Source organism: Triticum aestivum, chromosome 2D (genome assembly GCF_018294505.1).
Source record: "Triticum aestivum cultivar Chinese Spring chromosome 2D, IWGSC CS RefSeq v2.1, whole genome shotgun sequence".
NCBI classification, from domain to species: domain Eukaryota; kingdom Viridiplantae; phylum Streptophyta; class Magnoliopsida; order Poales; family Poaceae; genus Triticum; species Triticum aestivum.
Window position 1 is genome coordinate 214,988,757 of NC_057799.1, and position 15,775 is coordinate 215,004,531.

The following is a 15,775-nucleotide window of genomic DNA, read 5'->3' on the forward strand; positions in this document are numbered from 1 at the left end:
GGGTTACCTGCCCAAGAAGGATGTCATGTCTTACCGCACCCCTGACCCGTCAGAGGAGAGACCACAGCCAAGGGACGGGGAGGTGGTAATATTTGCGGATCATATGAGCCGGGGCTTCGCACCGCCCGGCTCAAAGTTCTTTAGAGATGTGCTGAATTTCTTTGATCTGCGGCCACAAGACATAGGACCCAATTCCGTGTCCAACATATGCAACTTCCAAGTATTCTGCGAAGTCTACCTTGGAGAGGAGCCCAGCCTTCTGCTCTTTAGAGAGCTATTCTATTTGAACCGACAGAATGAGTGTGCCAACGGACCGAGCCTAGAACTTGGCGGAATCTCCATTCAACGCCGGAGAGACTGCCTTTTTCCTTACGGCGAGCCGCCAAGTCACCCAAAGGACTGGAACCAGACGTGGTTCTACTGCCAGGACACTTCGCCGGCTGACGAGAGCCCGCTGCCCGGCTTTCGTCCCTCGCGTTTGGAACCAACTCACCCTCTGTCAGACAAGCTATCTCAGGCGGAGCGCCAACCTCTGATCCCCACCATCAAAAATATCAAGGCTCTCCTGGGAAATGGCCTCAACGGCATTGATCTGGTCCGGGTTTGGATCTCGTGGCGGGTGATCCCCTTAAGCCGCCGCCCCGGCTTAATGTGTGATTACACGGGCCGGAAAGATGACCCCCTATGACACAGCCGCAACGATCTTCCTGAAGACGTTGCTGAAGACATGACCAAGGCCCTCTTGAATGAGAGCTTGGCAGACTGCGGGAGGACCGGCTTAAGCCCCTTCTGCAAGACCAACCCGGCCCCGGCGGTAAGCTGCTGATCTGAACATCTTATCTTCTCCTTTAGATAGCTTTCATCTGAACCTTAAGAAATCGTCATTGTATTTTTTAGGCTGATGATAAATTCTGGAAGGTCAAGTATGACCATGAGGCGGCCAAGAAGGCCAGGAAGGCTAAGAAAGCCGCCAAGAGAGCCGCTCCCCGTAAGAAGGGAAGCAGGCCTACTGCTTCAGAGCTGCTTCAGCTAAGCGACAGCTCCGAGTCAGAGGTAACCCCTGAACCTGTAAGCTCTTGTTGTATTTCTTGTTTATTTCTGTCCACCTTATCAATACTGTCCATCAGCAGGATGACACCGGAGCAAGTAACCCGGTGATTGAAGAGGTAATGACACTTTCCTCCGACTCGGAGCCCTTGCCAAGGCTGAAAGTCCAAAGAGTAACCCGGAAAGTAAGATTTTCACATCCTTTAGCTTATCAAGATCCTCAATTTCTTTTGAAGCAACAGATTCATGAGAGCCGGCGGCACACCCGGACCAACAAGGATGCTGATCTCTCCTCCGGTCTACCTGAGGCGTCAAGGAAGCGCCGGACCGAGGTTATCTCCAACTTATATCCTTTTCATCCTTTGGTGGGTGTTATACGTCAACCGCTCAACTCTTCTGACTCGAATTATCAGGAAACTTCACCCTCCTCTGGCGACTCTATGCAATCGAACCTGCCGGCTTTCAATACCGTGCCCGGGTAATGATGATCATCTCTTGTTGTACTTATCTTTACTCATACCTTTGTACTAACTTTTGTCCTTTCAGTGCTCAAGCAAAGCTCAGCAAAAGAGCAAAGAAGAATAAGCCGGCCGAAGAGCCGGTCGTGACTGAGCTGGAGGTTTCAGCTCAAGAGCCGCCAATTGCCTCTGCTCCTGAAGCCACCGCTCCAACCGACAAGCCAATCGCAGAGACTTCTGCTAATCTGGAGACCTCCAGCCCGGCTCAGCCGGCCGATGACCCGGACGTGGTAATCACCCGGACGGAGTTTGTTGAGCCGGTGAGACCCACTGCGCTGGCCAAGTGCTCTGCCAAGGAAGAGTTGCTAGAGCGCCACCGAGCCAATCTGGACCTCACCAACTATGCTAACCTGAGCATCGGAGAGATCGTCTCCGGCTATGTCAGTTAGGTGCACAAGAGCCGGGACTTGGAGATCGACATGGTGAATCAGATACAGCAGAAGTCTGAGGTACTACTCCATTGCTTACTGCATAGTTATCTTTACCATACTCTAGCCCCCAAGTCTACTACTTATGATAGAATATGTTGTAGACTTATCTTCCGGCTTACTCTCATGAACCGGTAATTTTGTAGACAGAAACTTTCAACATGCATTAGCCCCCAAGTGCCAAGTGTCTTTGCTTGGAAAGCGCTTGGGCCTTTAAAATTGCATAGTAACTGTTCATACTGTAACCCAGAAAATTGTGCAGGCTGCTTGCAAGAAGTTTGAGGCTGACATCTCTGATCTGAAGAACCGCCTGAGGACACAGGAAACTGAGACCCGGAAGGCCAACGCCAAATTTGTGTCCAGTATTGCTGCTCAAGAGAAGCTGAAGAAGGACTTTGAAGCTGAAAGGAAGACTTGGGCCGAAGAGAAGGCTGCTCTTGTAAGCCGGGCCGAACAGGCGGAGAAGGCTCTGTCGGAGAGAACCGCCGAACTCTCCGGCTTAAAACGCCATGTGTCACAAATGGTCGCCGCCATCTTCGGTAAGTTATTCCGCCGGCTCTCGATAAGTGCATAACCTTTATATCTCATAACTCCCATCACTGAGAACGGCTTATCTTACTTTGTTAAACAGGTCCCAGAAGCGCCAACCTCAATCAGAACGTGCAGACCAAGCTGAAGGCCGTGTACACCCTGGTGGAGCAACTCTACACCGGGTCACAGCGGGCTTTGGCTGTGGTGGCCCTATCCAATGAGGTTCCAGCTCACCTGGCGGAAGTACTTCGCCGGCTGGCCATTCTTCCTCAGCGTGTCCAAGAGCTGCGACGGGCCTCTGCAAGAGCCGGAGCTATAGCTGCACTGAGCCGGGCCAAGGCCTTCCTTCCAGAGCTAGACCCGGCGGACATTGCACTTGGTTACCCCAGCTTGAAGGAAGACGGCACCCCTTTCGACCAAAAGGAATTTGCTGCCTGTGTGAAGATCGTGCGCCCGGTAGCCACCCTGATTGGAAATGACACGGATCTGACCAAGTACCAGCCGGGCTACGATGCAGAGAATCAGAGGATCCCCACTCCGCGTTATGAAGCCATCAGCTTAGTCCCGCCGACTCGTAAGCACACCTTTGCCCCGGAAATTGACCCGGCCGGGTTAATTGACGAGGAAGCTCAATTTGAAGCTTTGAGCGGCATTGACTGGAAATCGTCAACCTTCCAGGTCTTGGGAACAGCCGGAGGAGCGGAGAGGGATGAGCCGGAAGCTTCGACCCAGCAAGCATCTTAACTCTGTAGGCGGCTTGTTTAAACAATGCTTCACCCTTTTGGACTCGGGGAGTCTTGTAATAGAATAGGGCCAACATTTTAACTTTGTCGTGCCATCGTGCACGTGCCGAATGCTTAATTCCATTGAAGTTGCTTCCTTATATTCCTCCAGGTCATAAGTGATCATTCATGTTCCTTAAGCTCAAATAGTTGTCTTTAACTATCCTGCATAGAAAAACAAATCACAAGTCTCTAGGCGGCTTACCGCACTGAGAATCATAGTCTCATACATATAACCCGGAATATGAATCTAAGTCACAAAGACTGGTCCTCAATTATGTCCTTGATATAACCGTAATAACACACTTACCGGCCTTCAAGCACACTTCCGGTTTATATAACCCGGGAAATAAGGTTGGTACCTCAATTCCGGTTTACCAGTCTTAATAACGCCGATTGTGTTCGACTAGCACTGTGAATCAAAGTTAAGCCGGCAGAATAAGAACCGCCGTGTACACTGTTGATACAATCAGAAGAACTCGTTGTAAATCAGAAAATCAAAACTCAGGGGCTTCCGGTTCGAATACGACCAGAGACCCGTCCCAAAGGGGTTAAGCTAAGATTCGAATGCGATCATATAGCCCCCAGTGGGTTTGGCGATGCCGATCAAGAGGGTACCGACAGCTATGTTCACTTTGATTCGAATACGACCCATGTTTGAACAGGAAGCCCCCAAATGACCTTAAGAGTTGTTTAACGACGCTGATTCGAATACGATCCACGTCGGTTCCCAAAGGGGGGTTGAGCTATGATTCAAATATGATCAAAGAAAACTCCCCAATGAGCTCGGCACTTTGCCAATCAAGTGGGTATCGATAGCTATGTTCTCTTTGGTTCGAATACGACCTATGTTTGAACAGGAAGCCCCCAAGTGATTATATTGCGTACGGCTAGATTCGAATACGATCATAAGCCGGATCCACCTCCAAGTTACCATATGATCTTGTAATGGAAACAACACATTTACCTTTGGAGGAGAAAAAAGGACAGAGGTCCTGCTTTATTGCTTATCATAATATATACATGGCTTATAAAAATATGTACATTATGAGAGCCGGTGGCTCAAGTGTAATAAGGCCGAAGCTAAGCTATGTTCCACGGCCGACGGGTCTCCTCCTCCGATTTACGTGAATCTTTGTGCTCCCGAATGTCAATGAGGTAATATGACCCGTTGTGCAAGTTCTTGCTGACCACAAAGGGTCCTTCCCAAGGCGGGGATAGTTTGTGCGCATCTGTTTGATCTTGGATGAGCCGGAGCACCAGATCACCTTCCTGGAAGACCCGGGACTTAACCCGGCGACTATGATAATGGCGCAGGTCTTGTTGGAAAATCGCTGATCGAGCTGCCGCCTCATCACGCTGTTCGTCCAACAAGTCAAGAGCATCTTGGCGCGCCTGTTCATTATCCGCCTCAACATAAGCCGCCACTCGAGGCGAGTCATGACGGATGTCACTGGGGAGGACTGCTTCCGCTCCATAAACCATGAAGAAAGGCGTGAAACCCGTAGACCTGTTAGGAGTAGTGTTGATGCTCCACAACACGGAGGGTAACTCCTCCACCCAACAACCCGGCGTCCGTTGCAAAGGGACCAAAAGCCGGGGCTTGATGCCTTTCAGAATCTCCTGATTAGCCCTCTCAGCTTGCCCATTGGATTGAGGGTGAGCCACTGATGAAACATCAAGTCGAATATGCTCTCGTTGACAAAACTCCTCCATGGCGCCTTTGGATAGATTGGTACCATTGTCAGTTATAATGTTGTGTGGAAAGCCAAAGCGAAAGATCACCTTTTTCATAAACTGAACCGCCGTGGCTGCGTCACACTTGCTAACTGGCTCGGCTTCAACCCACTTTGTGAACTTGTCAACTGCCACCAAGAGGTGGGTCTTCTTATCCTTGGAACTTTTAAAAGGCCCAACCATATCAAGCCCCCAGACCGCAAAGGGCCAAGTAATTGGGTTCATCCTCAACTCCTGAGCCAGCACATGAGCCCGTCGCGAGAACCTTTGGCAACCATCACATTTACTGACCAAGTCCTCCGCATCAACATGAGCCGTCAGCCAATAAACACCATGACGAAAAGCCTTGGCCACAAGAGATTTTGAGCCGGCATGATGGCCACAATCCCCTTCATGAATCTCACGCAAGATCTCTTGACCTTCCTCAGGGGAGACACAACGCTGGAACGCTCCCGTAACACTGCGGCGATGCAGCTCACCATTGATAACAACCATTGACTTAGACCGCTGGGTTATTTGTCTGGCCAAAGTTTCATCCTCAGGCAAATCTCCCCGGGTCATGTAAGCCAGATAGGGCACTGTCCAGTCCGGGATGATGTGGAGAGCCGCCACCAGTCGTGCCTCCGGGTAAGGGACAGCCAAGTCTTCCTCTGTAGGCAACTTAACAGAAGGGTTATGCAAGACGTCCAGGAAAATATTAGGCGGCACCGGTTTTCGCTGAGAGCCTAGCCGGCTTAAAGCATCAGCCGCCTTGTTCTTCCTGCGATCGATATGCTCTACTTGGTAACCCTGAAAGTGCCCAGCAATGGCATCAACTTCACGGAGATAAGCCGCCATGAGAGGGTCCTTGGAGTCCCACTTGCCTGATACTTGTTGAGCCACCAAGTCTGAGTCGCCGAAGCACCTTACCCGGCTCAAGCTCATCTCCTTAGCCATCCGAAGACCATGGAGCAAGGCCTCATACTCAGCCACATTGTCAGTGCAAGGAAACATCAACTGTAGCACATAATGGAACTTGTCACCTTTAGGGGAAGCCAACACGACTCCAGCCCCCGAGCCCTCCAATTGCCTGGACCCATCGAAGTGAATAGTCCAATATGTGTTATCCGGCTTTTGTTCGGGCACTTGTAGCTCTGTCCAATCGTTGATGAAATCCACCAAGGCTTGAGATTTAACAGCAGTGCGTGGTACGTATTTCAGACCATGAGGTCCGAGCTCTATAGCCCACTTAGCCACTCTCCCTGTGGCCTCTCTATTTTGAATGATATCTCCAAGGGGGGCAGAACTGACCACAGTGATGGGGTGACCCTGGAAATAATGCTTAAGCTTCTGGCTTGCCATGAACACACCATAAACAAGCTTCTGCCAATGTGGATATCGCTGTTTGGACTCGATGAGCACTTCGCTGACGTAATAACCCGGCCGCTGAACCGGATGCTCCTTACCCTCTTCCTTGCGCTCCACCACCACAGCCACACTGACGGCCCGTGTGTTAGCTGCTACATACAGTAATAAGGGATCCTTGTCAACCGGAGCAGCAAGGACTGGGGGCTCTACCAGCTGCCTCTTCAAATCCTCAAAAGCAGTATTAGCTGCATCATTCGAGACAAAGTCATAAGTTTTCTTCATCAACTGGTATAACGGCATGGCCTTCTCACCCAAACGGCTTATAAACCGGCTTAAAGCAGCGATACGACCCGCCAGGCGCTGGACGTCGTTTATACACGCCGGCTTAGCCAGAGAGGTGATTGCCTTGATCTTCTCCGGGTTAGCTTCAATGCCTCTGTTAGAGACCAAGAAACCCAAGAGCTTGCCTGCAGGAACACCAAAAACACACTTGGTTGGGTTAAGCATCATCTTGTAGACCCGGAGATTATCAAAGGTTTCCCTCAGATCATCTATCAAAGTTTCCTTCTCTCTGGATTTAACCACAATATCATCCACATAGGCATGAACATTGCGCCCAATCTAGTTATGAAGACAGTTCTGCACGCAATGCTGATAAGTCGCCTGTGCACTCTTGAGTCCAAAGGGCATAGACACATAGCAGAAGGCTCCAAAGGGAGTGATGAACGCCGTCTTCTCCTGGTCCTTAACTGCCATTTTAATCTGATGGTATCCAGAATAAGCATCCAAGAAACTTAAGCGCTCGCAACCCGCCGTAGCATCAATGATTTGATCAATACGGGGAAGGGCAAAAGGATCAGCCGGACATGCCTTGTTTAAGTCCGTGTAGTCCACACACATCCGCCAGGTGCCGTTCTTCTTGAGCACGAGCACCGGGTTAGCTAACCACTCTGGGTGAAAGACTTCAACAATAAACCCGGCCGCCAAGAGCCGGGCCACCTCTTCACCAATGGCTTTCCGCCTCTCTTCATTAAACCGCCGAAGGAATTGCCTGACCGGCTTAAATTTCGGATCAACATTGAGAGTGTGCTCAGCGAGTTCTCTAGGTACACCTGGCATGTCAGAAGGTTTCCATGCAAAAATGTCCCTAATGAGTGCGCTTTCCTATTTTGGATCCAGATTGGCACTAATGCTAAACTGCTGAGATGAATCACCTGGAACAAAATCAACAAGTTTAGTCTCATCAGCCGACTTAAATTTCATTGCCGGCTCATGCTCCATAGTCGGCTTTTTCAGAGAGGTCATATCCGTTGGGTCAACATTGTCCTTGTAAAACTTCAACTCCTCCGTCGCACAAACAGATTCTGCATAAGGTGCATCGCCTTCCTCACACTCGAAGGCCACCTTCCGGCTGCCATGAACCGTAATGGTCCCATTGTGACCCGGCATCTTGAGCTGTAAATACACGTAACACGGCTGTGCCATGAACTTGGCGTAAGCCGGCCGCCCAAATATGGCATGATACGGGCTTCTTATCTTGACCACCTCAAAGGTCAATTTTTCCACCCTGTAGTTGTGCTCGTCTCCAAAGGCCACTTCCAACTCGATCTTGCCGACTGGATAAGCCGACTTACCAGGCACCACACCATGGAAAATAGTGTTTGACTGGCTGAGGTTCTTATCAATCAACCCCATACGACGGAAAGTCTCATAATAGAGGATGTTGATGCTACTGCCTCCATCCATGAGCACCTTAGTGAACTTATATCCTCCCACCTGAGGAGCCACCACCAAGGCCAAGTGACCCGGATTATCAACCCGGGGAGGGTGATCCTCCCTACTCCACACAATAGGCTGCTCAGACCATCTTAAATAGTGTGGGACCGCCGGCTCAACAGCATTCACAGCCCTCTTATGAAGCTTCTGGTCTCGCTTACACAGACTGGTGGTAAATACATGATACTATCCACCGTTAAGCTGCTTTGGATTGGTCTGATAACCCCCCTGCTGCTGTTGATGACCCTGGCCAGACTGCTGATTAAAGCCCCCTTGACCGTTCTGAGAATTAGAATTTGAACCACCGCCCGGGCCATGAAAGCCGCCGGCGCCTGAGCCGCCGCCCGGGCCATTGTTGCCATTAAAGGCGTTGGAATTCTTAAAGGCCTTCATGATTGCACAATCCTTCCATAGATGAGTAGCTGGCTTCTCTCTAGAGCCATGCCTTGGACAGGGCTCATTCAACAGCTGCTCCAGCGTCGGGCCTGACCCACCGGCTCGGGGAGGGGGCCTCCCCTTGCGTCGCTGGTTATTACCCTGTGAGCTGGCGTTGGCCACGAACTCTAGGCTGCCGTCGGCCTTACTCTTGCCACCTCCTTGGTTCCCCGGGTTATGCTGAGGACCCTTGCCATTGCCGTTCTTCTTTCCCTTCCCTGTCCTTTCATCATCTGAAGCGGGGTCCTTGGTACTATCAGAATCGGCGTACTTGACGAGAGCCGCCATCAGCGTACCCATATCATTGCAGTCGCGCTTAAGCCGCCCGAGTTTCATCTTCAGGGGCAGGAAACGACAATTCTGTTCCAACATTAAGACTGCAGAGCCGGCATCCATCTTATTAGATGAATGTATGATCTCTTTGACCCAGCGAACCCAATGCGTCGTAGACTCACCCTCCTGCTGTTTACAGTTAGTCAAATCCACAATTGACATAGACTGCCTACAGGTATCCTTGAAATTTTGGATGAACCGGGCTTTCAACTCAGCCAAAGACCCGATGGAGTTCGGTGGTAGCCCTTTCAACCAAGTGCGGGCAGTCCCATCTAACATCATGGTGAAGTACTTGGCCATCGCTGCTTCACTTACCTCCAGCAATTCCATGGCCATCTCGTAACTCTCGATCCAGGTTCCAGGTTGTAAGTCCGCCGTGTAATTAGGCACTTTCCTAGGCCCTTTGAAGTCCTTGGGCAGACATTCATTGCGGAGAGCCGGCACTAAGCAGGGGACACCTCCAGTCCTCGTAGGGATACCCATGTTGACGGAAGTCGTCGGATAAGCCGGGGGTGTTTGGTAAGCCGTCAACTGAGGCACCTGCTCCGCCTCTTGCCGCGCTCTGTCTTGGTTTGTTGCGTGAAAGGCTCCATTATGAGCTGGGCCATGGCCAGGGGGCGGGTCATGGTGTCGGACATTACTTGAGCCGGTCGCTGAGACCATGTGCCTGCTATAACTCGGGCTCCGGCCTGGATGAGGGGTTGAGTGGATCCTGTCCCGGCTGTACGAGTATGCCTCTTGCTGCGCCAGCGCTGTCTGAAGGAGTTCTCTAACCCGGTGGGTTTCAACAGCCATTGGAGAGTCGCCGTCAATTGGGAGAGCCGCCAGCCGCGCTGCTGCGGCGACCATGTTCTCCAGCGGGTTAGCATAATGACCCGGTGGTATTGGCACATACTGAGGCGGGGCAGGGTTCACCCGGGGAGGCCCCATCACTTGTGGCTGAACAGGGGTCCCAGACCCAGGCACTATGATCCCTGGCGGGTTACTAGACCCTGCACCTGGCGTGTTGAAGAGGTTTCGAGGATCGTAGACCAGAGGGAGTCGAGATTGGGCCTTTTGATGCCTCCTCCTCATGACCTCATTGGATGCGTTCTGATCCATCGTGAGCCGGAAGGACTGCGCCTGAATCAGATGAGTCTGGGCGTCGAGAGCCGCCCTCTCCACAGCCATCCTGATCCCTTCCGCCGCCAGATCCTCCTTGGCTTTCACTAGATCTAACTTTAACTGCGCCACCTCCGCGTCATGCTGAGCTTGATCCGCCGGGTCAACCGTGGCGGTCAACAGGGCCGTTATCTTGTCCGTGAGATCCATCAACACCTGAGCCGGCAAGGGCACCGGGTTTCCCGACCCAGCGGTAGGGTTCTGAACAGGCTGTGCACCGGCCATGAAGATTCCAACCCGGCTTGGCGGCTCAAACGGGTCCAGAATACTGTCACCATCGGAACAACCCATGAGCCTGCCATCTTGAAGTTGATACAACGAGTTTGACTCATCTGTGGATGACTCGCCGTCCGAGCCGGCGGCCGTCTCATCACCAGATCCAGACCCTACAGAGAGTCCTTCATGGATACATCCCACAAAAGCATGCTTCAAGGCAGGTAGGGCCTGGGCTGGTCGTGCGCGCTGAGCCGTCTCGATGAGATCGGCGCAGAGATCCGGCTCAGGGCCCGGCTCACCAATCTTGCCAATGAAGACATGAATTCCGCCGAAGGGGACCCGGTACCCATACTCCACTGAGCCGGCGTCGGGGCCCCAGTTTGCATCGTCGATGTAGAGCTTGCCGCGACGACTCTTGGTCATCTGGCCCACAGCGTATCCCTTGAGCCCTTCGAAGCTGCCCTTCAAGAACTCAAATCCACCGTGCGCTGGCCCCATGGTGGGCGCCAACTGTCGTGGAATTGTCACGGCAGATGTCCTCGAGCTAGGACTTAGTCGTGGAGCCATCACAGCTAGGAAGCTTGAAGGGGTTAAACGGGACAAGGAACACGAGGGTTATACTGGTTCGGCCCCTTACGGTGAAGGTAAAAGCCTACGTCCAGTTGAGGTGGTATTGATTAGGGTTTCGATGACCAGGGAGCTTAACTGCTATGCCTGGCTCTCGACGAGATCTTTCTTCCCCCTAAACCGCCGCCGGGTCGTCCCTTTATATAGAGAGGTTGACGCCCAGCAGCTCTCAGAGTCCCGCCCGGCTCATAAGAGTGTCCGACTCGGACTCTCAACTATTCTTGCCTTACACTACAAGCTCTACCATAATGACGGTTGTAACTACGGGCCTTAAGCCATCTCCGGGTCTTAAGCCCATATTTGGCCCACCGTATTCAAGCTTGGCGCCGGGCTTCAGGTGATGACCATTATGAGTAACCCGGCCCCTCCGGGCGAGTGACTCTAAGGTTTATATCCTCAACAAGTACCTTTGTCATTACCTCTTATGATCAACTCAGATGATGTAGGCACTCTCGGCGATGATATGTCACATGGTGGAGGTGATGTAGTCCTCACAACAACGGATGTGGTTGTCATAGTATGCCTAGTAGTTGAAGGGACAACCGTATCAACTCTTGGAATGTGCATCTCGCGCTTGTTCTCCTTGTGGGCAACACATCGTTTTATTTCCTGTTCAGCTTTGCAAGCAAGATGAAACAAATGGTCCATAGGATAACACTCTTCATGAATTAGTATCTCCTGAATGTCACGATTTAATCCTCCCCAAAATCTATCCATAAAATCTTCTTCACTTTCTTCTAAAGAGGAATGCAGCAAGGTAGTTTGTAAAGTATCATAATATTTCGTTACGGAGTCACTACCTTGTTTTAAATGTTGCAACTTTGTAATCATGTCACGAGTATAATAAGCGGGAACGAATGTATGTCGCATGGCAAGTTTCAAATCATCCCAAGTAGTAGGTATATCATTAGGGTGTAACCGACAATATTCACTCCACCAAACTACAGCATAACCAGTGAAAGAACCAACCGCAACCTTAACTTTTTTACGTACATCAAAATTATTGGAAGCAAATATATTATTTATGTCAAACTCCCATTCAATATATAAAGCAGGTCTAAAATGGCCATTAAATGGTGGTATAGAAACATTAACCTGATCATGTGCATTTGGATGTTTGTGCACCTCTCGTGACGGTTGTGGTATTTGCATAGGTGATAGCACGTCTCCCACAATCAACAAACCCCATGAATTGACTCTAGATCCTGTCATGATTAGTAGAAACAAGAAACAAAATTCAACAATAATGTTCCTATGAACTACTAGGATGTGGTGGTAAAGCGCTCACAGTAAAGCAAATATCAATATCTTACAAGTTCTTACCAAGCAGCAGGTGGTGACAGGCAACCAGCAGTGTCAAATAACTCTGAAGATTGTGTAAAGCGATTGCCAGAGGAACGTACGTATACACGGTGCAGAAATATGTGGAGCTGGGTTGGCTAATATGGTAGCAAAATATTAGCAATAATCAATTCAGAGATGCAATGTTGAATAAACGCTGAACGGCGGTACAGTGCTGGTCCTAGGCTAGATCGGACTAGAGACGCGAGCCTAGAAGACTAATGAGGTCACGGCGTAGCACAACTAGCATCAATGAAGGATACTAAGTAGCTCTGGACAGCAAGATATAAGTGAAGATCACAACGGCAGTAAAGATAATGATGAAAAACAACTGCCAAGCAGGATATACAACAACTCTCTCTCCAAATTTCCTCTTGAAAAGTTTGAACCAATTTTCTGATAACTTTTCTCCAGAATGGAACTGACTTAAGCTTTCAAACGCAAAAAGAATCACTCAATTCCGAGTTGATATGAGGAGTCAAAAAATTCTAAAACTGGCTTGAAAAACTAGAATAAACTGTGTCCCGAACTTCGGAGGGCAAAAAGACCTATTCAGAAGCCGATTTTGAGGTGCCAAATAGTGAACTACCCTCTGTAACTATTTAGATGCGGCTCGTCGCTAGCTTTCATTTGAGTACTCGCGGAGCCAAAACGGACTTCGTATGAGGAAGTTATGCCTGTTTTACTGAACAGTGCACAAAACAGATTCCAATCCGAATTCAACTACGAGATTGAGTCTAGATAGATCCGAATTTTGTTTTTATTTCTTCTCCTTCTTTTCCTCACACTTTTTTTATTATTCTTTCTCTCTTTTTTTCTTTGACTTTTTTTCTCTCTTTTTTTCTTTGTCTTTTTTTTCTCTCCCTCTTTCCAAGACAAACTAGATAAGATGCAGATTGGATCAAGCGAAGATGTGAACGACCTCAACTATGATTGTGACAATGAACTATGGGTAACACGTGGTGGAAATTGATGGATGGTGTGGTGGACAGCGGAAGGGATAACGACGCAGCGGCGACGTGACTAATGTGAACAGAACTCGAAACTCTAAACAAAATAGACACTAAGACCAGCAACTCGACATGACGATGCAACCGATAATTCAATAATGCAAACAATGAAAAGAAAATTGCAAAGGCTCAGACTGGCTTGGACAAAAGGATGAATAGATCTAACTTTTTGTGGCTTTTTCTTGGACAATAGGTAAGAAAATAAATCTAATCTTGGGGAAACTGGAAATTCTCACCGAGCAACCTGAAAACTAATACCACTTGATAGAGGCGAGGGTGTCCCGATCTTTCGATGAGATGATAACTATCGATTTGGTGGAGTCAACTTTGACGATCCGACTACAAACGTGCACGACGTTGCGCAATTGCTAAACCAATCTCCTGAGGTTACTGACGATGTCGGAAGCACGATCAGCCTGACCATGAATGTCTATTCCTGCACACAGTTGAAGAACAAGCAAGAATATGATAATGCAATCTGAATATTGCGAATATAGATGAAGTATTGATAAAGGTGGGGATCCGTAAGCAGTCTTGGTCTGGTCGTTGGACACAAACGAAGTACACGAAGTTGCAATGGCTAACTTTTAACTAAACAAATCCCAAGGAAAAAGCTACTAGATGGATATACTTATATAGGAGCAAGGGGTGGCGGCCAAGGAGGTGGGACGACGTCCCAAGGCAGCCTAAAACCAACCCTAGGTCGTACAAGGTTCATGGGCCCAAGTGGAGGTGATGCAACACCTTTGGACTTGTTGTTTGACTCGGATTCTGCTGCAGCGTCAGATTGTTTCATCCATATCTCAACGCTCCGGATGAATTTAAAGGTAAATCCAATTGGGTTCGAAAGAAGACGAAATCTACTTTCCAGCAAAAAAATAATCACCCAATTCGGAGGCCGTATGAAAAAGTTATTGGCGTTTTGAGTCAGGTACGTCTGTGGAGTCCGAATCTGAATCCAGAACGTGAGAGACTTGGACTCTATCTTCTCTTGGCCCAAAAGTGACGTGAGAGGACTTTTTGAACAGAACCTAAACTTCTCCTTTTCCCCTATCTTCATATGTGGATTGTACAAATGTCCCATACACCTGCAATTAGACAAAACACAAAAGTGTGTGAAGTATTTTTGTTTTGGATAACATAAATAGATTATTGAATAGTTTGCACTAGAGATCACCTAACAAATATGCATGTATGCAATATTTTTGGTCGTATCCAAGGTATTCATGTCCTCATCAGTGTTGGGCTGCAACACTCAAAAGGCCTTTGCGGTTACCCGGTTAACCGTTGGAGCATCAAACGGCCTCCAAATGGAACAAAACTTGACAGGTGGTCTACCTGTGGTGTACCAAGGCCACTTGGCAAGACTCGGTCCATTTCGAGAACGTTTAACACCCGCTCACAAAAAGAGACAAGAGGGGCGCGCCAGTATGCAAAACGCACAACGGGGAAAATGCTCGAATGCATGAGGCGAACAAGTATGCAAATGCGATGCACATGATGACATGATATGAAATGCATGACATGAACAAAATGCAAAACGAAAGACAAAACCTGGCCACGGAGGGAATATCATAACACATAGCCGAAGATGGCAAGACTTGGAGTTACAAATATGGAAAGTCACATCTGGGGTGTTACAACACTCCACCACTACGAGAGGATCTCTTCCCGAGATCTAGGACTGAAAGGACTCCGGATATTCGGAACGGAGGTGGTCCTCGCGCTCCCAGGTGGCTTCTCGGTCGGAATGGTGTGACCACTTCACTTTCAGGAATTTGATCGACTTGTTGCGAGTCTTGCGCTCAGTTTCCTCAAGAATAGCAACGGGGTGCTCATGATAAGACAGATCTTCTTGGAGGTCAATATCTTCGAAGTTGATGGTACGCTCAGGCGTCTTGAAGCACTTGCGAAGCTGTGACACGTGAAACACATCATGCACATTTGCGAAGTTGGAGGGAAGTTCAAGTTGATAGGCGAGGTCGCCTCTTTTGCCAATGATCTTGAAAGGACCCACATATCTAGGGGCAAGCTTCCCTTTGATACCGAAGCAACCAGTGCCTTTCATTGGAGAGACGTGGAGGTAGACATGGTCTCTGATTTCAAAAGCCACATCACGGTGCTTGTCATCATAATAGCTCTTCTGGCGCGATTGCGCGGCTTTGAGATTCTCACGAATGACTTTGCACATTTCTTTGGCTTCTGTGATCAAGTCGTTGCCAAGAAGTTGGCGTTCACCTATCTCGGACCAATTGAGAGGAGTACGGCACAGGTCCAGAACCGAGAAAATATTCCCGGTTGAATTCCCCCTTCACCTATATCGTGTAGCCATACGTTAGGTCACACCCGGCACAGCATATTGCCACGTTATGCTTTGTGATGCTATGTTTGCTTTATATTTACTGTTTCTTCCCCCTCTTCTCTCCGGTAGACCCCGGGACTGGTGCTGCCCCTATGATCGACTACGTCGACGACGACCCTTCTTC